Source organism: Ambystoma mexicanum, chromosome 4q (genome assembly GCF_040938575.1).
Source record: "Ambystoma mexicanum isolate Mex_15411 chromosome 4q, UKY_AmexF1_1, whole genome shotgun sequence".
Classification (NCBI taxonomy): Eukaryota; Metazoa; Chordata; class Amphibia; order Caudata; family Ambystomatidae; genus Ambystoma; species Ambystoma mexicanum.
Window position 1 is genome coordinate 435,986,532 of NC_090928.1, and position 23,814 is coordinate 436,010,345.

At 36.4% G+C, this 23,814-nt stretch overlaps 2 non-coding genes across 2 annotated transcripts; both read right to left on the minus strand.

Moving 5' to 3' along the window:
* Positions 1–21,891: 21,891 nt before the first annotated feature.
* TRNAC-GCA (transfer RNA cysteine (anticodon GCA)) lies at positions 21,892–21,963 on the minus strand. The gene has a single exon. It is a non-coding gene; the product is annotated as a tRNA-Cys (tRNA).
* Positions 21,964–22,845: 882 nt separating this feature from the next.
* Positions 22,846–22,917, minus strand: TRNAC-GCA (transfer RNA cysteine (anticodon GCA)). Its single transcript has one exon. It is a non-coding gene; the product is annotated as a tRNA-Cys (tRNA).
* Between the last annotated feature and the right edge of the window lie 897 nt (positions 22,918–23,814).

Genomic DNA, 23,814 nt, shown 5'->3' on the forward strand with positions numbered 1-23,814 from the left:
TTGAAATAGCCCATTGGAAGCTCATATGAATGTTATAAAACTGTGGTGGAAACCAATAATATGCCCTAAATGAAATGTATTAATTTGTACAGCTGACCAGAAGTGCACTGATGTCATTATTTCTACAATTTTCATACAGTCACCCACTCTATCACCTTTTCAAAAAAGGGCAGTTGTCAGCATTCAAGGGTTTAACTCAGTGGTAGAGCGTAGGAGTGCAGTTCAAGAAGTCCCGGTTTCATAACCATATACCCCTGTCAATAGATCCTGTTAAAATGTTTTTCAACCCAATGCACTGTAAGAAACAATAAGATATATCATCATTTCATATACAAAACAATGAACAATTGGGTTTAACTATGCTCTTAGCACAAAATCAACAAACTGCAGTAGAGAAGCAGTGACGTTTTGCAGAATTTGTGCATTTAACAAAAGTTTTTTTTCCATGTTCCAAGATCTACATGTGATACGAAATGTATGAATTCTTGCAATGGAAACCTCACTGTATTTTTCCAAGGCCGATAAAGGACATCTTGTGTACCCCTTATAGTTATAAGGAGGGTTTGGTGGCTGAAAATGCATTGCTTTGATGGTGATTGCATGTTGCTTCCACTTTGTACATATTACTGAATTAATATAAGTGAACATTTGTGAATTGGGGGTATAGCTCGGTGGTAGAGCATTTCACTGCATATGAAGAGGTCCCTAGTTCAAATCGGGGTGCCCCCTTGTCCAACTGCTTTAACTGTAGAAATATTTTTTTAAATAAATTGAAGAAAACATTTACAATCTTAGCATTTTATGTAATGAGCAACACATTTCTACATTTGAAATACTCCTGCTTATCTCCTGAAACATAGGGTAAACACCATGAAACTGTTTAGGATTTCTTCATATGATACAAGGTGTGTTGTACATTCACCCAAGTTCTACTGGTGATATCATCAGTTTGAAATAGTCCATTGGAAGCTCATATGAATGTTATAAAACTGTGGTGGAAACCAATAATATGCCCTAAATAAAATGTATTAATTTGTACAGCTGACCAGAAGTGCACTGATGTCATTAGTTCTACAAGTTCCATACAGTCACCCACTCTATCACCTTTTTAAAAAAGGGCTGTTTTCAGCAATCAAGGGTTTAACTCAGTGGTAGAGCGTAGGAGTGCAGTTCAAGAAGTCCCTGTTTCATAACCATATACCCTCGTCAATAGATCCTGTTAAAATGTTTTTCAACCCAATGCACTGTAAGAAACAATAGGATATATCATCATTTCATATACAAAACAATGAACAATTGGGTTTAACTATGCTCTTAGCACAAAATCAACAAACTGCAGTAGAGAAGCAGTTATGTTTTGCAGAATTTGTGCATTTGACAAAAGTTTTTTTTCCATGTTCCAAGATCTACCTGTGATACGAAATGTATGAATTATTGCAATGGAAACCTCACTGTATTTTACCAAGGCAGATAAAGGACATCTTGTTTACCCCTTATAGTTATAAGGAGGGTTTGGTGGCTGAAAATGCATTGCTTTGATGGTGATTGCATTTTGCTTCCACTTTGTACATATTACTGAATTAATATAGGTGCGCATTTCAGAATCGGGGCTATAGCTCCGTGGTAGAGCATTTCACTGCAAATCAAGAGGTCCCTCATTCAAATCTGGGTGCCCCCCTTGTCCAACTGTTTTACCTGTAGAAATTGCTTTTTAATTAAATAAATTGAAGTAAACATTTACAATCTTAGCAGTTTATGTAATGAGCAACACATTTCTACATTTGAAATACTCCTGATCATCACCTGAAACATAGGGTAAACACCATTAAGCTGTTTAGGATTTCTTCATATGATACAAGCTGTGTTTTACATTCACCCAAGTTCTACTGGTGATATGATTAGTTTGAAATAGTCCATTGGAAGCTCATATGAATGTTATAAAACTGTGGTGGAAACCAATAATATGCCCTTAATGAAATGTATTAATTTGTACAGCTGACCAGAAATGCACTGATGTCATTAGTTCTACAAGTTCCCTAGAGTGACCCACTCTATCACCTTTTTAATAAAGGGCAGTTTTCAACATTCAAGGGTGTATGTCACTGGTAGAGCGTAGGAGTGTAGTTCAAGAAGTCCCTGTTTCATAACCATATACCCTCTTCAATAGATCCTGTTAAAATGTTTTTCAACCCAATGCACTCTAAGAAACAATAGGATATATCCTCATTTCATATACAAAACAATGAACAATTGGGTTTAACTATGATCTTAGCACAAAATCAACAAACTGCAGTAGAGAAGCAGTTACATTTTGCAGAATTTGTGCATTTGACAAAAGATTTTTTTTCCATGTTCCAAGATCTACATGTGATACGAAATGTGTGAATTCTTGCAATGGAAACCTCACTGTATTTTACCAAGGCAGATAAAGGATATCCTTCGCACCCCATATACGTATAAGGAGGGTTTGGTGGCTGAAAATGCATTGCTTTGATGGTGATTGCATGTTGCTTGCACTTTGTACATATTACTGAATTAATAAAGGTGCACATATCAGAACTGGGGGTATAACTGGGGGTATAACTCAGTGGTAGAGCATTTGACTGCAGATCAAGAGGTCCCCTAGTTCAAATCTGGGTGCCCCCGTGTTCAACTGTTTTACCTGTAGAAATATTTTTTTAATTAAATAAATTGAAGAAAACATTTACAATCTTAGCATTTTATGTAATGAGCAACACATTTGTACATTTGAAATACTCCTGATCATCTCCTGAACATAGGGTAAACACCATGAAACTGTTTAGGATTTCATCGTATGATACAAGCTGTGTTTTACATTCACCCAAGTTCTACTGGTGATATGATCAGTTTGAAATAGTCCATTGGAAGCTCATATGAATGTTATAAAACTGTGGTGGAAACCAATAGTGTGCCCTTAATGAAATGTATTAATTTGTACAGCTGACCAGAAGTGCACTGATGTCATTAGTTCTAAAAGTTCCATACAGTCACCCACTCTATCACCTTTTTAAAAAAGTGCAGTTTTCAGCATTCAAGGGTTTAACTCAGTGGTAGAGCCTAGGAGTGTAGTTCAAGAAGTCCCTGTTTCATAACCATATACCCTCTTCAATAGATCCTGTTAAAATGTATTTTTTCAACCCAATGCACTGTAAGAAACAATAGGATATATCATCATTTCGTATAAAAAACAATGAACAATTGGGTTTAACTATGCTCTTAGCACAAAATCAACAAACTGCAGTAGAGAAGCAGTAATGTTTTGCATAATTTGTGCATTTGACAAAAGTTTTTTTTTCCATGTTCCAAGATCTACCTGTGATACGAAATGTATGAATTATTGCAATGGAAACCTCACTGTATTTTACCAAGGCAGATAAAGGACATCTTGTTTACCCCTTATTGTTATAAGGAGGGTTTGGTGGCTGAAAATGCATTGCTTTGATGGTGATTGCATTTTGCTTCCACTTTGTACATATTACTGAATTAATATAGGTGCACATTTCAGAATCTGGGGTATAGCTCTGTGGTAGAGCCTTTCACTGCAGATCAAGAGGTCCCCTAGTTCAAATCTGGGTGACCCTTGTTCAACTGTTTTACCTGTAGAAATATTTTTTTAATTAAATAAATTGAAGAAAACATTTGCAATCTTAGCATTTTATGTAACGAGCAACACATTTCTACATTTGAAATACTCCTGATCATCTCCTGAAACATAGGGTAAACACCATTAAGCTGTTTAGGATTTCTTCATATGAAACAAGCTGTGTTTTACATTCACCCAAGTTCTACTGGTGATATGATCAGTTTGAAATAGTCCATTGGAAGCTCATATGAATGTTATAAAACTGTGGTGGAAACCAATAATATGCCCTTAATGAGATGTATTAATGTGTACAGCTGACCAGAAGTGCACTGATGTCATTAGTTCTACAAGTTCCATACAGTCACCCACTCTATCACCTTTTTAAAAAAGGGCAGTTTTCAACATTCAAGGGTGTATGTCACTGGTAGAGCCTAGGAGTGTAGTTCAAGAAGTCCCTGTTTCATAACCATATACCCTCTTCAATAGATCCTGTTAAAATGTTTTTCAACCCAATGCACTGTAAGAAACAATAGGATATATCCTCATTTCATATACACAACAATGAACAATTGGGTTTAACTATGATCTTAGCACAAAATCAACAAACTGCAGTAGAGAAGCAGTTACATTTTGCAGAATTTGTGCATTTGACAAAAGATTTTTTTTCCATGTTCCAAGATGTACATGTGATACGAAATGTGTGAATTCTTGCAATGGAAACCTCACTGTATTTTACCAAGGCAGGTAAAGGATATCCTTCGCACCCCATATACGTATAAGGAGGGTTTGGTGACTGAAAATGCATTGCTTTGATGGTGATTGAATGTTGCTTGCACTTTGTACATATTACTGAATTAATAAAGGTGAACATATCAGAACTGGGGGTATAACTCAGTGGTACAGCATTTGACTGCAGATCAAGAGGTCCTCTAGTTCAAATCTGGGTGCCCCCTTGTTCAACTGTTTTACCTGTAGAAATAATTTTTTAATTAAATAAGTTGAAGAAAACATTTGCAATCTTAGCATTTTATGTAATGAGCAACACATTTCTACATTTGAAATACTCCTGATCATCACCTGAAACATAGGGTAAACACCATTAATCTGTTTAGGATTTCTTCAAATGAAACAAGCTGTGTTTTACATTCACCCAAGTTCTACTGGTGATATGATCAGTTTGAAATAGTCCATTGGAAGCTCATATGAATGTTATAAAACTGTGGTGGAAACCAATAATATGCCCTTAATGAGATGTATTAATTTGTACAGCTGACCAGAAGTGCACTGATGTCATTAGTTCTACAAGTTCCATACAGTTACCCACTCTATCACTTTTTTTAAAAAGGGCAGTTTTCGTCATTCAAGGGTTTATGTCAGTGGTAGAGGGTAGGAGTGCAGTTCACAAAGTCCCTTTTTCATAACCATATACCCTCCTCAATAGATCCTGTTAAAATGTTTTTCAACCCAATGCACTGTAAGAAACAATAAGATATATCATCATTTCATATACAAAACAATACACAATTGGGTTTAACTATGCTCTTAGCACAAAATCAACAAACTGCAGTAGAGAAGCAGTTACGTTTTGCAGAATTTGTGCATTTGACAAAAGTTTTTTTCCTTGTTCCAAGATCTACATGTGATACGAAATGTATGAATTCTTGCAATGGAAACCTCACTGTATTTTACCAAGGCAGATAAAGGACATCGTGTTTACCCCTTATAGTTATAAGGAGGGTTTGGTGGCTGAAAATGCATTGCTTTGATGGTGATTGCATGTTGCTTCCACTTTGTACATATTACTGAATTAATATAGGTGCACATTTCAGAATCGGGGGTATAGATCCCTGGTAGAGCATTTCACTGCAAATCAAGAGGTCCCTTGTTCAAATCTGGGTGCCCCCCTACTCCAACGGTTTTACCTGTAGAAATATTTTTTTAATTAAATAAATTTAAGAAAACATTTACAATCTTAGCATTTTATGTAATGAGCAACACATTTGTACATTTGAAATACTCCTGATCATCTCCTGAAACATAGGGTAAACACCATGAAACTGTTTAGGATTTCTTCGTATGATGCAAGCTGTGTTTTACATTCACCCAAGTTCTACTGGTGATATTATCAGTTTGAAATAGTCCATTGGAAGCTCATATGAATGTTATAAAACTGTGGTGGAAACCAATAGGGTGCCCTTAATGAAATGTATTAATTTGTACAGCTGACCAGAATTGCACTGATGTCATTAGTTCTAAAAGTTCCATACAGTCACCCACTCTATCACCTTTTTAAAAAAGTGCAGTTTTCAGCATTCAAGGGTTTAACTCAGTGGTAGAGCGTAGGAGTGCAGTTCAAGAAGTCCCTGTTTCATAACCATATACCCTCGTCAATAGATCCTGTTAAAATGTTTTTCAACCCATGCACTGTAAGAAACAATAGGATATATCATCATTTCATATAAAAAACAATGAACAATTGGGTTTAACTATGCTCTTAGCACAAAATCAACAAACTGCAGTAGAGAAGCAGTTACATTTTGCAGAATTTGTGCATTTGACAAAAGATTTTTTTTCCATGTTCCAAGATCTATATGTGATACGAAATGTATGAATTCTTGCAATGGAAACCTCACTGTATTTTACCAAGGCAGATAAAGGACATCCTTCGCACACCATATACTTATAAGGAGGGTTTGGTGGCTGAAAATGCATAGCTTTGATGGTGATTGCATGTTGCTTGCACTTTGTACATATTACTGAATTAATAAAGGAGAACTTTTTGGAGCTTGCGTATAGCTCAGTGTTAGATCATTTAACTGCAGATCAAGAGGTCCCTAGTTCAAATCTGGGTGCCCCTTTGTTCAACTGATTTACCTGTAGAAATATTTTTTTAAATAAATTGAAGAAAACATTTACAATCTTAGCATTTTATGTAATGAGCAACACATTTCTACATTAGAAATACTCCTGATCATCTCCTGAAACATAGGGTAAACACCATGAAACTGTTTAGGATTTCTTCATATGATACAAGCTGTGTTTAACATTCACCCAAGTTCTACTGGTGATATTATTAGTTTGAAATAGTCCATTGGAAGCTCATATGAATGTTATAAAACTGTGGTGGAAACCAATAATATGCCCTTAATGAAATGTATTAATGTGTACAGCTGACCGGAAGTGCACTGATGTCATTAGTTCTACAAGATCCATACAGTCACCCACTCTATCACCTTTTTAAAAAAGGGCAGTTTTCAGAATTCAAGGTTTTATGTCAGTGGTAGAACGTACGAGTGCTTTTCAAGAAGTTCCTGTTTCATGACCATATACCCTCTTCAATAGATCCTGTTAAAATGTATTTTTTTAACCCAATGCACTGTAAGAAACAATAGGATATATCATCATTTCATATACAAAACAATGAACAATTGGGTTTAACTATGCTCTTAGCACAAAATCAACAATCTGCAGTAGAGAAGCAGTTACATTTTGCAGAATTTGTGCATTTGACAAAAGTTTTTTTTCCATGTTCCAAGATCTACATGTGATACGAAATGTTTTAATTCTTGCAATGGAAACCTCACTGTATTTTACCAAGGAAGATAAAGGACATCTTTTGTACCCCTTATACTTATAAGGAGGGTTTGGTGGCTAAAAATGCATTGCTTTGATGGTGATTGCATGTTGCTTCCACTTTGTACATAGTACTGAATTAAAATAGCTGAACGTTTCAGAATTGGGGGTATAGCTCCGTGGTAGAGTGTTTGGCTGCAGATCAAGAGGTACCTAGTTCATATCTGGGTGCCCACTTGTTTTACCTGTAGAAATATTTTTTTAATTAAATAAATTGAAGAAAACATTTACAATTTTAGCATTTTATGTAATGAGCAACACATTTCTACATTTGAAATACTCCTGATCGTCACCTGAAACATAGGGTAAACACCATTAAGCTGTTTCGGATTTCTTCGTATGATACAAGCTGTGTATTATGAAGTGGGAGAATGGGAGAAAAGACTCCCCCCCAATCTCCTCGCGCCCCTGACCTAGAGGATCGCGACCCAGACACCCGCCACAAGATGAATTTGCATATCTACCAGACGACCAAATACCCTGGTACAGGAACATACGGATGTGCCCATCAGCCTGCCCACCAGCCTGCCCTGCTTAAGCCGACACCTGCGGCATGGATGAACTCGACTAAACCCTTCAACAGTAAATAAACACATCGTTAGAGATGCCATGACGACCTAGCCAACTGTCAGAACACTTGTGCAACCATGCACACTGGACACCCCCACACCAATCTACATGAAGAACATACTCAGTGCTATGACGTAGATGACAGACTCACCCACTGACGCGCATCTTTATTATTTTTCACATAGGTTTTTCGAAATGCAGAAACGCAAGACGCACAAAGCACTCATCTAAATGCTTGCAGACGCTTCTCCTAACCCTTGCATTGTGATGAAAATACAACGTAGACATGGTCCCGGCTATGAAGCAATGTGATACTGCAACTTAAAGTGCCGTGCATTAAACACCCCCACCTATGCACCAGGCCCAAGTAGGCCGCAAGCAAGAGCCTCCATGAACATTGAACGAGCAAGAGTACAATTGCTGACCCTGCAGAACGCGCCCAGCGAGAACTGACAGCCAAGGGAGCGATGTTGCAACTCGCATGCCACCAGCCGACGCCAAGGTCGCACCTGCAAGCTAAGCCAGACACACAGTGGAAAGTACAACTTAAATGTGCAAAATTCTGCCTCAACCACGGTCTCTCCTCACGTGACCAAGGCAAACCTGACAGGGTGCCAGACCCAGGAGGAAGAATTCGCCTGGGTCCCACGTTTGAGACACAGGCTGCAACAATGAAATGACCTAATGGACACCTACAGCGATGGGAATGGTCTGCTCTCAGGCATATGAGCAAATTCACGCATTGTCTGCACAAACACATAGTTACATGTTGTTGCACATGACAGGTACACCGCGAGCAGGGAACAACAATGGTCCCAGGCTGGGGGGCTCGCGAGTCGACCAATCAGAACATGGGGCACTCATCACTGAAGCCACTAACATTAGCCAATCATTAGGGGTCTTTGTGTAACAATTTTCAAGTATCTAATAGAAGGGACAACCTAAGTATACCATCTGACTGACCCTTAACCACTAACAGCGTTCTCTATACGTATGCTATACTAACCCTACCACTCTAGCGACCAATCCAGAGTGGCAATAGGTTTTTTGCTAACTTTCCCAGGTACGCAAGTAGCGCGTCATACTGAGGCAAAAAGGGGCCTGCGAGCCCTACGAATTTCGAGAGTCTGGACGGACGCATACGATCCTAGACCCATCCCTGCCGTTATTCAATAAACAGCAGTAACACCTTGCTTCTTGTGTGCGTCTCATACTCATTTTTGGGATACGCGGGAGGAGTTGGGGCCTCCCAGCCCGGAGGTCCGCGGAAGGCCCAGCCGACCCCAGGAGAAACCCCCCGACAATTACATTCACCCAAGTTCTACTGGTGATATTATCAGTTTGAAATAGTCCATTGGAAGCTCATATGAATGTTATAAAACTGTGGTGGAAACCCATAATATGCCCTTAATGAAATGTATTAATTTGTACAGCTGACCAGAAGTTCACTGATGTCATTAGTTTGACAAGTTCCATACAGTCACCCACTCTATCACTTTTTTAAAAAAGGGCAGTTTTCAGCATTCAAGGGTTTATGTCAGTGGTAGAGGGTAGGAGTGCAGTTCAAGAAGTCCCTGTTTCATAACCATATACCTTCTTCAATAGATCCTGTTAAAATGTTTTTGAACCCAATGCACTGTAAGAAACAATAAGATATATCATCATTTCATATACAAAACAATGAACAATTGGGTTTAACTATGCTCTTAGCACAAAATCAACAAACTGCAGTAGAGAAGCAGTTACGTTTTGCAGAATTTGTGCATTTGACAAAAGTTTTTTTTCCATGTTCCAAGATCTACATGTGATACAACATGTATGAATTCTTGCAATGGAAACCTCACTGTATTTTACCAAGGCAGATAAAGGAAATCTTTTGTACCCCTTATACTTATAAGGAGGGTTTGGTGGCTGAAATGGCATTGCTTTGATGGTGATTGCATGTTGCTTCCACTTTGTACATATTACTGAATTAATATAGGGGAACATTTCAGAATTGGGGGTATAGCTCAGTGGTAGAGCATTTGACTGCAGATCAGGAGGTCCCTAGTTCAAACCTGGATGCCCCCTTCTCCAACTTTTTTACCTGTAGAAATAAATTGAAGAAAACATTTACAATCTTAGCATTTTATGTAATGAGCAACACATTTCTACATGTGAAAGACTCCTGATCATCTCCTGAAACATAGGGTAAACACCATTAAGCTGTTTAGGATTTCTTCATATGATACAAGCTGTTTTTTACATTCACCCAAGTTCTACTGGTGATATGATCAGTTTGAAATAGTCCATTGAAAGCTCATGTGAATGTTATAAACTGTGGTGGAAACCAATAATATGCCCTTAATGAAATGTATTAATTTGTACAGCTGACCAGAAGTGCACTGATGTCATTAGTTCTACAAGTTCCATACAGTCACCCAATCTATCACCTTTTTAAAAAAGGGCAGTTTTGAGCATTCAAGGGTTTAACTCCGTGGTAGAGTGTAGGAGTGCAGTTCAAGAAGACCCTGTTTCATAATCATATACCCTCTTCAATAGATCCTGTTAAAATGTTTTTTAACCCAATGTACTGTAAGAAACAATAAGATATATCATCATTTCATGTACAAAACAATGAACAATTGGGTTTAACTATGCTCTTAGCACAAAATCAACAAACTGCAGTAGAGAAGCAGTTACGTTTTGCAGAATGTGTGCATTTGACAAAAGATTTTTTTCCATATTCCAAGATCTACATGTGATCCGAAATGTATGAATTCTTGCAATGGAAACCTCACTGTATTTTACCAAGGCAGATAAAGGACATCCTTCGCACCCCATATACTTATGAGGAGGGTTTGGTGGCTGAAAATACATTGCTTTGATGGTGATTGCATGTTGCTTCCACTTTGTACATATTACTGAATAAATAAAGGCGAACATTTCAGAGAGGGGGTATAGCTCAGTTGTAGAGCATTTGACTGCAGATCAAGAGGTCCCTAGTTTAAATCTGGGTGCCCTCTTCTCCAACTGTTTTACCTGTAGAAATAAATTGAAGAAAACATTTACAATCTTAGCATTTTATGTAATGAGCAACACATTTCTACATTTGAAAGACTCCTGATCATCTCCTGAAACATAGGGTAAACACCATGAAACTGTCTAGGATTTCTTCATATGATACAGGCTGTGTTTTACATTCACCCAAGTTATACTGGTGATATTATCAGTTTGAAATAGTCCATTGGAAGCTCATATGAATGTTATAAAACTGTGGTGGAAACCAATAATATGCCCTTAATGAAATGTATTAATTTGTACAGCTGACCATAAGTGAACTGATGTCATTAGTTCTACAAGTCCCATACAGTAACCCACTCTATCACTTTCTTAAAAAAGGGCAGTTTTCAGCATTCAAGGGTTTATGTCAGCGGTAGAGCCTAGGAGTGCAGTTCAAGAAGTCCCTGTTTCATAACCATACACCCTCTTCAATAGATCCTGTTAAAATGTATTTTTTAACCCAATGCACTGTAAGAAACAATAAGATATATCATCATTTCATATACAAAACAATGAACAATTGGGTTTAACTATGCTCTTAGCACAAAATCAACAAAATGCAGTAGAGAAGCAGTTACGTTTTGCAGAATTTGTGCATTTGACAAATGTTTTTTTTCCATGTTCCAAGATCTACATGTGATACGAAATGTATACATTTCTGCAATGGAAACCTCACTGTATTTTACCAAGGCAGATGAAGGACATCTTTTGTACCCCTTATACTTATAAGGAGGGTTTGGTGGCTGGAAATGCATTGCTTTGATCGTGATTACATGTTGTTTCCACTCTGTACATATTACTGAATAAATAAAGATGAACATTTCAGAACTGGGGGTATAGCTCAGTGGTAGTGCATTTGACTGCATATCAAGCGGTCCCTAGTTCAAATCTGGGTGCCCCATTGTCCAACTGTTTCACCTGTAGAAAAATGTTTTAATTAAATAAATTGAAGAAAACATTTACAATCTTAGCATTTTATGTAATGAGCAACACATTTCTACATTTGAAATACTCCTGATCATCTAATGAAATATAGGGTAAACACCATTAAGCTGTTTAGGATTTCTGCATATGATACAAGAAGTGTTTTACATTCACCCAATTTCTACTCGTGATATTATCAGTTTGAAATAGTCCATAGGAAGCTCAAATGAATGTTATAAAACTGTGGTGGAAACCAAAAATATGCCCTTAATGAAATGTATTAATTTGTGCAGCTGACCAGAAGTGCACTGATGTCATTAGTTCTACAAGTTCCATACAGTCACCCACTCTATCACCTTTTTAAAAAAGGGCAGATTTCAGCATTCAAGGGTTTAACTCAGTGGTAGAGCGTAGGAGTGCAGTTCAAGAAGTCCCTGTTTCATAACCATATACCCTCTTCAACAGATCCTGTTAAAATGTTTTTCAACCCAATGCACTGTAAGAAACAATAGGATATATCATCATTTCATATAAAAAACAATGAACAATTGGGTTTAACTATGCTCTTAGCACAAAATCAACAAACTGCAGTAGAGAAGCAGTTACGTTTTGCAGAATATGTGTTTTGACAAACGTTTTTTTCCATGTTACAAGATCTACATGTGATACGAAATTTATGAATTCTTGCAATGGAAACCTCACTTTATTTTACCAAGGCAGATAAAGGACATCTTGTGTACCCCTTATAGTTATAAGGAGGGTTTGGTGGCTGAAAATGCATTGCTTTGATGGTGATTGCATGTTGCTTCCACTTTGTACTTATTACTGAATTAAAATAAGTGAACATTTCAGAATTGGGGGTATAGCTCTGTGGTAGAGCACTTGACTGTAGATCAAGAGGTCCCTAGATCAAATCTGGGTGCACCCTTGTCCAACTGTAAATTGAAGAAAACATTTACAATCTTAGCATTTTATGTAATGAGCAACACATTTCTACATTTGAAATACTCCTGATCATCTCCTGAAACATAGGGTAAACACCATGAAACTGTTTAGGATTTCTTCATATGATACAAGCTGTGTTTTACATTTACCCAAGTTCTACTGGTGATATTATCAGTTTGAAATAGTCCATTGGAAGGTCATATGAATGTTTTAAAACTGTGGTGGAAACCAATAATATGCCCTTAATGAAATGCATTAATTTGTACAGCTGCCCAGAAGTGCACTGTTGTCATTAGTTCCACAAGTTCCATACAGTCACCCACTCTATCACTTTTTTAAAAAAGGTCAGTTTTCAGCATTCAAGGGTTTATGTCAGTGGTAGAGCGTAGGAGTGCAGTTCAAGAAGTCCCTGTTTCATAACCATATACCCTCTTCAATAGATCCAGTTCAAAAAATGTTTTTCAACCCAATGCACTGTAAGAAACAATAAGATATATCATCAGTTCATATACAAAACAATGAGCAATTGGGTTTAACTATGCTCTTAGCACAAAATCAACAAACTGCAGTAGAGAAGCAGTTACGTTTTGCAGAATTTGTGCATTTGACAGAAGTTTTATTTCCATGTTCCAAGATCTACATGTGATACAAAATGTATGAATTCTTGCAATGGAAACCTCACTGTATTTTACCAAGGCAGACAAAGGACTTCTTTTGTACCCCTTATAGTTATAAGGAGGGTTTGGTGGCTGAAAATGCATTGCTTTGATGGTGATTGCATGTTGCTTCCACTTTGTACATATTACTGAATAAATAAAGGTGAACATTTCAGAAATGGGGCTATAGCTCAGGGGTAGAGCATTTCACTGCAGATCAAGAGGTCCCTAATTCAAATCTGGGTGCCCCCTTGTCCAACTGTTTTACCTGTAGAAATATTTTTTAATTAAATAAATTGAAGTAAACATTTACAATCTTAGCATTTTATGTAATGAGCAACACATTTCTACATTTGAAATACTCCTGATTATCACCTGAAACATAGGGTAAACATCATTAAGCTGTTTAGGATTTCTGCATATGATACAAGCTGTGTTTTACATTCACCCAAGTTCTACTGGTGATATTATCAGTTTGAAATAGTCCATTGGAAGCTCATATGAATTTTATAAAACTGTGGTGCAAACCAATAATATGCCCTTAATGAAATGTATTAATTTGTACATCTGACCAGAAGTGCACTGATGTCATTAGTTCTACAAGTTCCATACAGTCACCCACTCTATCACCTTTTTCAAAAAGGGCAGTTTTCAACATTCTAGGGTTTATGTCAGTGGTAGACTGTAGGAGTGCAGTTCAAGAAGTCCCTGTTTCATAAACATATACCCTTTTCAATAGATCCTGTTAAAATGTTTTTCAACCCAATGCATGGTAAGAAACAATAGGATATATCATCATTTCATATACAAAACAATGAACAATTGGGTTTAACTATGCCCTTAGCACAAAATCAACAAACTTCAGTAGAGAAGCAGTTACATTTTGCAGAATTTGTGCATTTGACAAAAGATTTTTTTTCCATGTTCCAAGATCTACATGTGATACGAAATGTATGAATTCTTGCAATGGAAACCTCACTGTATTTTACAAAGGCAGATAAAGGACATCATTTGTACCCTTATACTTATAAGGAGGGTTTGGTGGCTGAAAATGCATTGCTTTGATGGTGATTGCATGTTGCTTGCACTTTGTACATATTACTGAATTAATAAAGATGAACATTTCAGACATGGGGCTATAGCTCAGGGGTAGAGCATTTCACTGCCGATCAAGAAGTCCCTAGTTCAAATCTGGGTGCCCCCTTGTCCAACTGTTTTACCTGTAGAAATAATTTTTTAATTAAATAAATTGAAGTAAACATTTACAATCTTAGCATTTTATGTTATGAGCAACACATTTCTACATTTGAAATACTCCTGATCATCTCCTGAAACATAGGGTAAACACCATTAGCTGTTTCGGATTTCTTCACATGATACAAGCTGTGTTTTACATTCACCCAAGTTCTACTGGTGATATTATCAGTTTGAAATAGTCCATTGGAAGCTCATATGAATGTTATAAAACTGTGGTGGAAACCAATAATATGCCCTTAATGAAATGTATTAATGTGTACAGCTGAGCAGAAAGTGCACTGATGTCATTAGTTCTACAAGTTCCATCCAGTCACCCACTCTATCACTTTTTTTTAAAAAAGGGCAGTTTTCAGCATTCAAGGGTTTATGTCAGTGGTAGAGGGTAGGAAGCAGTTCAAGAAGTCCCTGTTTCATAACCATATACCCTCTTCAATAGATCCTGTTAAAATGTTTTTCAACCCTATGCACTCTAAGAAACAATAAGATATATCATCATTTCATATACAAAACAATGAACAATTGGGTTTAACTATGCTCTTAGCACAAATTCAACAAACTGCAGTAGAGAAGCAGTTACGTTTTGCAGAATTTGTGCATTTGACAACATTTTTTTTTTTCCATGTTCCAAGATCTACATGTGATACGAAATGTATGAATTCTTGCAATGGAAACCTCACTGTATTTTACCAAGGCAAATAAAGGACATCATTTGTACCCCTTATACTTATAAGGAGGGTTTGGTGGCTGAAAATGCATTGCTTTGATGGTGATTGCATGTTGCTTCCACTTTGTACATATTACCGAAAAAATAAAGGTGAATATTTTAGAAATGGGGCTATAGCTCAGGGGTAGAGCATTTAACGGCAGATCAAGAGGACCCTAGTTCAAATCTGAATGCCCACTTGTTTTACCTGGAGAAATATTTATTTAATTAGATAAATTGAAGAAAACATTTACAATCTTAGCATTTTATGTAATGAGCAACACATTTCTACATTCGAAATACTCCTGATCATCTCCTGAAACATAGGGTAAACACCATGAAACTGTTTAGGATTTCTTCATATGATACAAGCTGTGTTTTACATTCACCCAAGTTCTACTGGTGATATTATCAGTTTGAAATAGTCCATTGGAAGCTCATATGAATGTTATAAAACTGTGGTGGAAACCAATAATATGCTCTTAATGAAATGTATTAATTTGTACAGCTGACCAGAATTGCACTGATGTCATTAGTTCTACAAGTTCCATACAGTCACCCACTCTATCACCTTTTTAAAAAAGAGGGCAGTTTTCAGCATTCAAGGGTTTAACTCAGTGGTAGAGCGTAGGAGTGCAGTTCAAGAAGTCCCTGTTTCATAACCATATACCCTCTTCAATAGATCCTGTTAAAATGTTTTTCAACCCAATGCACTGTAAGTAACAATATGATATATCATCATTTCATATAAAAAAACAATGAACAATTGGGTTTAACTATGCTCTTAGCACAAAATCAACAAACTGCAGTAGAGAAGCAGTTAGGTTTTGCAGAAATTGTGCATTTGACAAAAGTTTTCTTTCCATGTTCCAAGATCTACATGTGATAATAAATGTATGAATTCTTGCAATGGAAACCTCACTGTATTTTACCAAGGCAGATAAAGGACATCTTGTGTACGCCTTATAGTTATAAGGAGGGTTTGGTGGCTGAAAATGCATTGCTTTGATGGTGATTGCATGTTGCTTCCACTTTGTACATATTACTGAATAAATAAAGGTGAACATTTCAGAAATGGGGCTATAACTCAGGGGTAGAGCATTTCACTGTAGATCAAGAGGTCCTTAGTTCAAATCTGGGTGCCCCCTTGTCCAACTGATTTACCTGTAGAAATATTTGTTTTAATAAATTGAAGAAAACATTTACAATCTTAGCATTTTATGTAATGAGAAACACATTTCTACATTTGAAATACTCCTGATCATCACCTGAAACATAGGGTAAACACCATTAAGCTGTTTAGGATTTCTTAGTATGATACAAGTTGTGTTTTACATTCACCCAAGTTCTACTGGTGATATTATCAGTTTGAAATAGTCCATTGGAAGCTCATATGAATGTTATAAAACTGTGGTGGAAACCAATAATATGCCCTTAATGAAATGTATTAATGTGTACAGCTGACCAGAATTGCATTGATGTCATTAGTTCTACAAGTTCCATACAGTCACCCACTCTATCACCTTTTAAAAAAAGGGCAGTTTTCAGCATTCAAGGGTTTAACTCAGTGGTAGAGCGCAGGAGTGCAGTTCAACAAGTCCCTGTTTCATAACCATATACCCTCTTCAATAGATCCTGTTAAAATGTTTTTCAACCCAATGCACTGTAAGTAACAATAGGATATATCATCATTTCATATAGAAAAACAATGAACAATTGGGTTTAACTATGCTCTTAGCACAAAATCAACAAACTGCAGTAGAGAAGCAGTTAGGTTTTGCAGAATTTGTGCATTTGACAAAAGTTGTTTTTCCATGTTCCAAGATCTACATGTTATAGAAATGTATGAATTCTTGCAATGGAAACCTCACTGTATTTTACCAAGGCAGATAAAGGACATCTTGTGTACCCCTTACAGTTATAAGGAGGGTTTGGTGGCTGAAAATGCATTGCTTTGATGGTGATTGCATGTTGCTTCCACTTTGTACATATTACTGAATTAAAATACGTGAACATTTCAGAATTGGGGGTATAGTTCCGTGGTAGAGCATTTGACTGTAAATCAAGAGGTCCCTCGTTCAAATCTGTGTGCCCCTTTGTCCAACTGTAAATTGAAGAAAACATTTACAATCTTAGCATTTTATGTAATGAGCAACACATTTCTACATTTGAAATACTCCTGATCATCTCCTGAAACATAGGGTAAACACCATGAAACTGTTTAGGATTTCTTCATATGATACAAGCTGTGGTTTACATTCACCCAAGTTCTACTGGTGATATTATCAGTTTGAAATAGTCCATTGGAAGCTCATATGAATGTTATAAAACTGTGGTGGAAACCAATAATATGCCCTTAATGAAATGTATTAATTTGTACAGCTGACCAGAATTGCACTGATGTCATTAGTTCTACAAGTTCCATACAGTCACCCACTCTATCACCTTTTTAAAAAAGGGCATTTTTCAGCATTCAAGGGTTTAACTCAGTGGTAGAGCGTAGGAGTGCAGTTCAACAAGTCCCTGTTTCATAACCATATACCCTCTTCAAAAAATCCTGTTAAAATGTTTTTCAACCCAATGCACTGTAAGTAACAATAGGATATATCATCATTTCATATAAAAAACAATGAACAATTGGGTTTAACTATGCTCTTAGCACAAAATCAACAAACTGCAGTAGAGAAGCAGTTACGTTTTGCAGAATTTGTGCATTTGACAAAAGTTTTTTTTCCATGTTCCAAGATCTACATGTGATACAAAATGTATGAATTCTTGCAATGGAAACCTCACTGTATTTTACAAAGGCAGATAAAGGACATCATTTGTACCCCTTATACTTATAAGCAGGGTTTGGTGGCTGAAAATGCATTGCTTTGATGGTGATTGCATGTTGCTTCCACATTGTACATATTACTGAATAAATAAAGGTGAACATTTCAGAAATGGGGCTATAGCTCAGGGGTAGAGCATTACACTGCAGATCAAGAGGTCCCTAGTTCATATCTGGGTGCCCCCTTGTCCAACTGTTTTACCTGTAGAAATATTTTTTAATTAAATAAATTGAAGTAAACATTTACAATCTTAGCATTTTATGTAATGAGCAACACATTTCTACATTTGAAATACTCCTGATCATCACCTGAAACATAGGGTAAACACCATCAAGCTGTTTAGGATTTCTGCATATGATACAAGCTGTGTTTTACATTCACCCAAGTTCTACTGGTGATATTATCAGTTTGAAATAGTCCATTGGAAGCTCATATGAATGTTATAAAACTGTGGTGGAAACCAATAATATGCCCTTAATGAAATGTATTAATTTGTACAGCTGACCAGAAGTGCACTGATGTCATTAGTTGTACAAGTTCCATACAGTCACCCACTCTATCACCTTTTTAAAAAAGGGCAGTTTTCAACATTCAAGGGTTTATGTCAGTGGTAGACGGTAGGAGTGCAGTTCAAGAAGTCCCTGTTTCATAAACATATACCCTTTTCAATAGATCCTGTTAAAATGTTTTTCAACCCAATGCCCTGTAAGAAACAATAGGATATATCATCATTTCATGTACAAAACAATGAACAATTGGGTTTAACTATGCTCTTAGCACAAAATCAACAAACTTCAGTAGAGAAGCAGTTACATTTTGCAGAATTTGTGCATTTGACAAAAGATTTTTTTTCCATGTTCCAAGATCTACATGTGATACGAAATGTATGAATTCTTGCAATGGAAACCTCACTGTATTTTACCAAGGCAGATAAAGGGCATCTTGTGTACCCCATATAGTTATAAGGAGGGTTTGGTGGCTGAAAATGCATTGCTTTGATGGTGATTGCATATTGCTTCCACTTTGTACATAATACTGAATTAATATAAGTGAACATTTCATAATTGGGGGTATAGCTCAGTGGAAGAGCATTTGACTGTAAATCAAGAGGTCCCTAGTTCAAATCTGTGTGCCCCCTTGTCCAACTGTAAATTGAAGAAAACTTTTACAATCTTAGCATTTTATGTAATGAGCAACACATTTCTACATTTGAAATACTCCTGATCATCTCCTGAAACATAGGGTAAACACCATGAAACTGTTTAGGATTTCTTCATATGATACAAGCTGTGTTTTACATTCACCCAAGTTCTACTGGTGATATTATCAGTTTGAAATAATCCATTGGAAGCTCATATGAATGTTATAAAACTGTGGTGGAAACCAATAATATGCCCTTAATGAAATGTATTAATTTGTACAGCTGACCAGAATTGCACTGATGTCATTAGTTCTACAAGTTTCATACAGTCAAACACTCTATCACCTTTTTAAAAAGGGCAGTTTTCAACATTCAAGGGTTTTTGTCAGTGGTAGAGCGTAGGAGTGTAGTTCAAGAAGTCCCTGTTTCATAACCATATACCCTCTTCAATAGATCCTGTTAAAATGTTTTTCAACCCAATGCACTGTAAGAAACAATGGGATATATCATCATTTCATATAAAAAACAATGAACAATTGGGTTTAACTATACTCTTAGCACAAAATCAACAAACTTCAGTAGAGAAGCAGTTACATTTTGCAGAATGTGTGCATTTGACAAAAGATTTTTTTTCCATGTTCCAAGATCTACATGTGATACGAAAGGTATGAATTCTTGCAATGGAAACCTCACTGTATTTTACCAAGGCATATAAAGGACATCTTGTGTACCCCATATAGTTATAAGGAGAGTTTGGGGGCTGAAAATGCATTGCTTTGATGGTGATTGCATATTGCTTCCACTTTGTACATAATACTGAATTAATATAGGTGAACATTTCAGAATTGGGGGTATAGTTCAATGGTAGAGCATTTGACTGCAGATCAAAAGGTCACTAGTTCCAATAGGGGTGCCCCCTTGTCCACTTGTTTTACCTGTAGAAATATTTGTTTAATTAAATAAATTGAAGTAAACATTTACAATCTTAGCATTTTATGTAATGAGCAACACATTTCTACATTTGAAATACTCCTGATCATCTCCTGAAACATAGGGTAAACACCATTAAGCTGTTTCGGATTTCTTCGTATGATACAAGCTGTGTATTCCATTCATGCATTGGGTTAACAAACATTTTAACAGGATCTATTGAAGAGGGTATATGGTTATGAAACAGGGACTTCTTGAGCTACACTCCTACGCTCTACCACTGATATACACCCTTGAATGTTGAAAACTGCCCTTTTTTAAAAAAAGTGATAGAGTGCGTGACTGTATGGAACTTGTAGAACTAATGACATCAGTGCACTTCTGGTCAGCTGTACAAATTAATACATTTCATTAAGGGCATATTATTGATTTCCACCACAGTTTTGTAACATTCATATGAGCTTCCAGTGGACTATTTCAAACTGATAATATCACCAGTAGAACTTGGGTGAATGTAATACACAGCGTGTATCATATGAAGAAATCCGAAACAGCTTAATGGTGTTTACCCTATGTTTCAGGAGATGATCAGGAGTATTTCAAATGTAGAAATGTGTTGCTCATTACATAAAATGCTAAGATTGTAAATGTTTTCTTCAATTTATTTAAATCAATATTTCTACAGGTACAACAGTTGGACCAGGGGGCACCCAGATTTGAATGAGGGACCCCTTGATTTGCAGTCAAATGTTCTACCACTGAGCTATACCCCCAATTCGATAATGTTCACCTTTATTTATTCAGTAATATGTACAAAGTGGAAGCAACATGCAATCACCATCAAAGCAATGCATTTTCAGCCACCAAACCCTCCTTATAAGTATAAGGGGTGCGAAGGATGTCCTTTATCTACCTTGGTAAAATACAGTGAGGTCTCCATTTCAAGAATTCATACATTTCGTATCACATGTAGATCTTGGAACATGGAAAAAATATTTTGCCAAATGCACAAATTCTGCAAAACGTAACTGCTTCTCTACTGCAGTTTGTTGATTTTGTGCTAAGAGCATAGTTAAACCCAATTGTTCATTGTTTTTATATGAAATGATGATATATCCTATTGTTTCTTACAGTGCATTGGGTTGAAAAACATTTTAACAGGATCTATTGAAGAGGGTAGATGGTTATGAAACAGGGACTTCTTGAACTGCATTCCTACGCTCTACCACTGAGTTAAACCCTTGAATGCTGAAAACTGCCCTTTTTAAAAAAAGTGATAGAGTGGGTGACTGTATGGAACGTGTAGAACTAATGACATCAGTGCACTTCTGGGAAGCTGTACAAATTAATACATTTCATTAAGGGCATATTATTGGTTTCCACCACAGTTTTATAACATTCATATGCGCTTCCAATGGACTATTTCAAACTGATAATATCACCAGTAGAACTTGGGTGAATGTAATACACAGCTTGTATCATACGAAGAAATCCGAAACAGCTTAATGGTGTTTACCCTATGTTTCCAGAGATGATCAGGAGTATTTCTAATGTAGAAATGTGTTGCTCATTACATAAAATGCTAAGATTGTAAATGTTTTCTTCAATTTATTTAATTAAAAAAATATTTCTAGAGGTAAAACAGTTGGACAAGAGGGCACCCAGATTCGAACTAGGGACCTCTTGAAGTGCAGTCAAATGCTCTACCACTGAGCTATACCCCCAGTTCTAAAATGTTCCCCTTTACTAATTCAGTAATATGTACAAAGTGCAAGCAACATGCAATCACCATCAAAGCAAAGCATTTTCAGCCACCAAACCCTCCTTATAGGTATATGGGGTGGGAAGGATGTCCTTTATCTGCCTTGGTAAAATACAGTGAGGTTTCCATTGCAAGAATTCATACATCTCGTATCACATGTAGATCTTGGAACATGGAAAAAAAACTTTTGTCAAATGCACAAATTCTGCAAAACGTAACTGCTTCTCTACTGCAGTTTGTTGATTTTGTGCTAAGAGCATAGTTAAACCCAATTGTTCATTGTTTTTTTATATGAAATGATTATATATCCTATTGTTTCTTACAGTGCATTGGGTTGAAAAACATTTTAACAGGATCTATTGAAGAGGATATATGGTTATGAATCAGGGACTTCTTGAACTGCATTCCTACGCTCTACCACTGAGTTAAACCCTTGAATGCTGAAAACTGCCCTTTTTTAAAAAGGTGATAGAGTGGGTGACTGTATGGAACTTGTAGAACTAATGACATCAGTGCACTTCTGGTCAGCTGGAGAAATTAATACATTTCATTAAGGGCATATTATTGGTTTCCACCACAGTTTTATAACGTTCATATGTGCTTCCAATGGACTATTTCAAACTGATAATATCACCAGTAGAACTTGGGTGAATGTCATACACAGCTTGTATCATACGAAGAAATCTGAAACAGCTTAATGGTGTTTACCCTATGTTTCCAGAGATGATCAGGAGTATTTCAAATGTAGAAATGTGTTGCTCATTACATAAAATGCTTAGATTGTAAATGTTTTCTTCAATTTATTTAATTAAAAAAATATTTCTACAGGTAAAACAGTTGGACAAGGGGGCACCCAGATTTGAACTAGGGACCTCTTGATCTGCAGTCAAATGCTCTACCACTGAGCTATACCCCCAGTTCTAAAATGTTCACCTTTATTCATTCAGTAATATGTACAAAGTGCAAGCAACATGCAATCACCATCAAAGCAATGCATTTTCAGCCACCAAACCCTCCTTATAAGTATATGGGGTGCGAAGGATGTCCTTTATCTGCCTTGGTAAAATACAGTGAGGTTTCCATTGCAAGAATTCATACATTTCGTATCACATGTAGATCTTGGAACATGGAAAAAAAACTTTTGTCAAATGCACAAATTCTGCAAAACGTAACTGCTTCTCTACTGCAGTTTGTTGATTTTGTGCTAAGAGCATAGTTAAACCCAATTATTCATTGTTTTTTATATGAAATGATGATATATCCTATTGTTTCTTACAATGCATTGGGTTGAAAAACATTTTAACAGGATCTATTGAAGAGGGTATATGGTTATGAAACAGGGACTTCTTGAAGTGCACTCCTACCCTCTACCACTGACATAAACCCTTGAATGCTGAAAACTGCTCTTTTTTAAAAAGGTGATAGAGTGGGTGACCGTATGGAACTTGTAGAACTAATGACATCAGTGCACTTCTGGTCAGCTGTACAAATTAATACATTTCATTAAGGGCATATTATTGGTTTCCTCCACAGTTTTATAGCATTCATATGCGCTTCCAATGGACTATTTCAAACTGATAATATCACCAGTAGAACTTGGGTGAATGAAATATACAGCTTGTATCATATGAAGAAATCCGAAACAGCTTAATGGTGTTTACCCTATGTTTCCGGAGATGATCAGGAGTATTTCAAATGTAGAAATGTGTTGCTCATTACATAAAATGCTAAGATTGTAAATGTTTTCTTCAATTTATTTAATTAAAAACATATTTCTACAGGTAAAACAGTTGGACAAGGGGGTACCCAGATT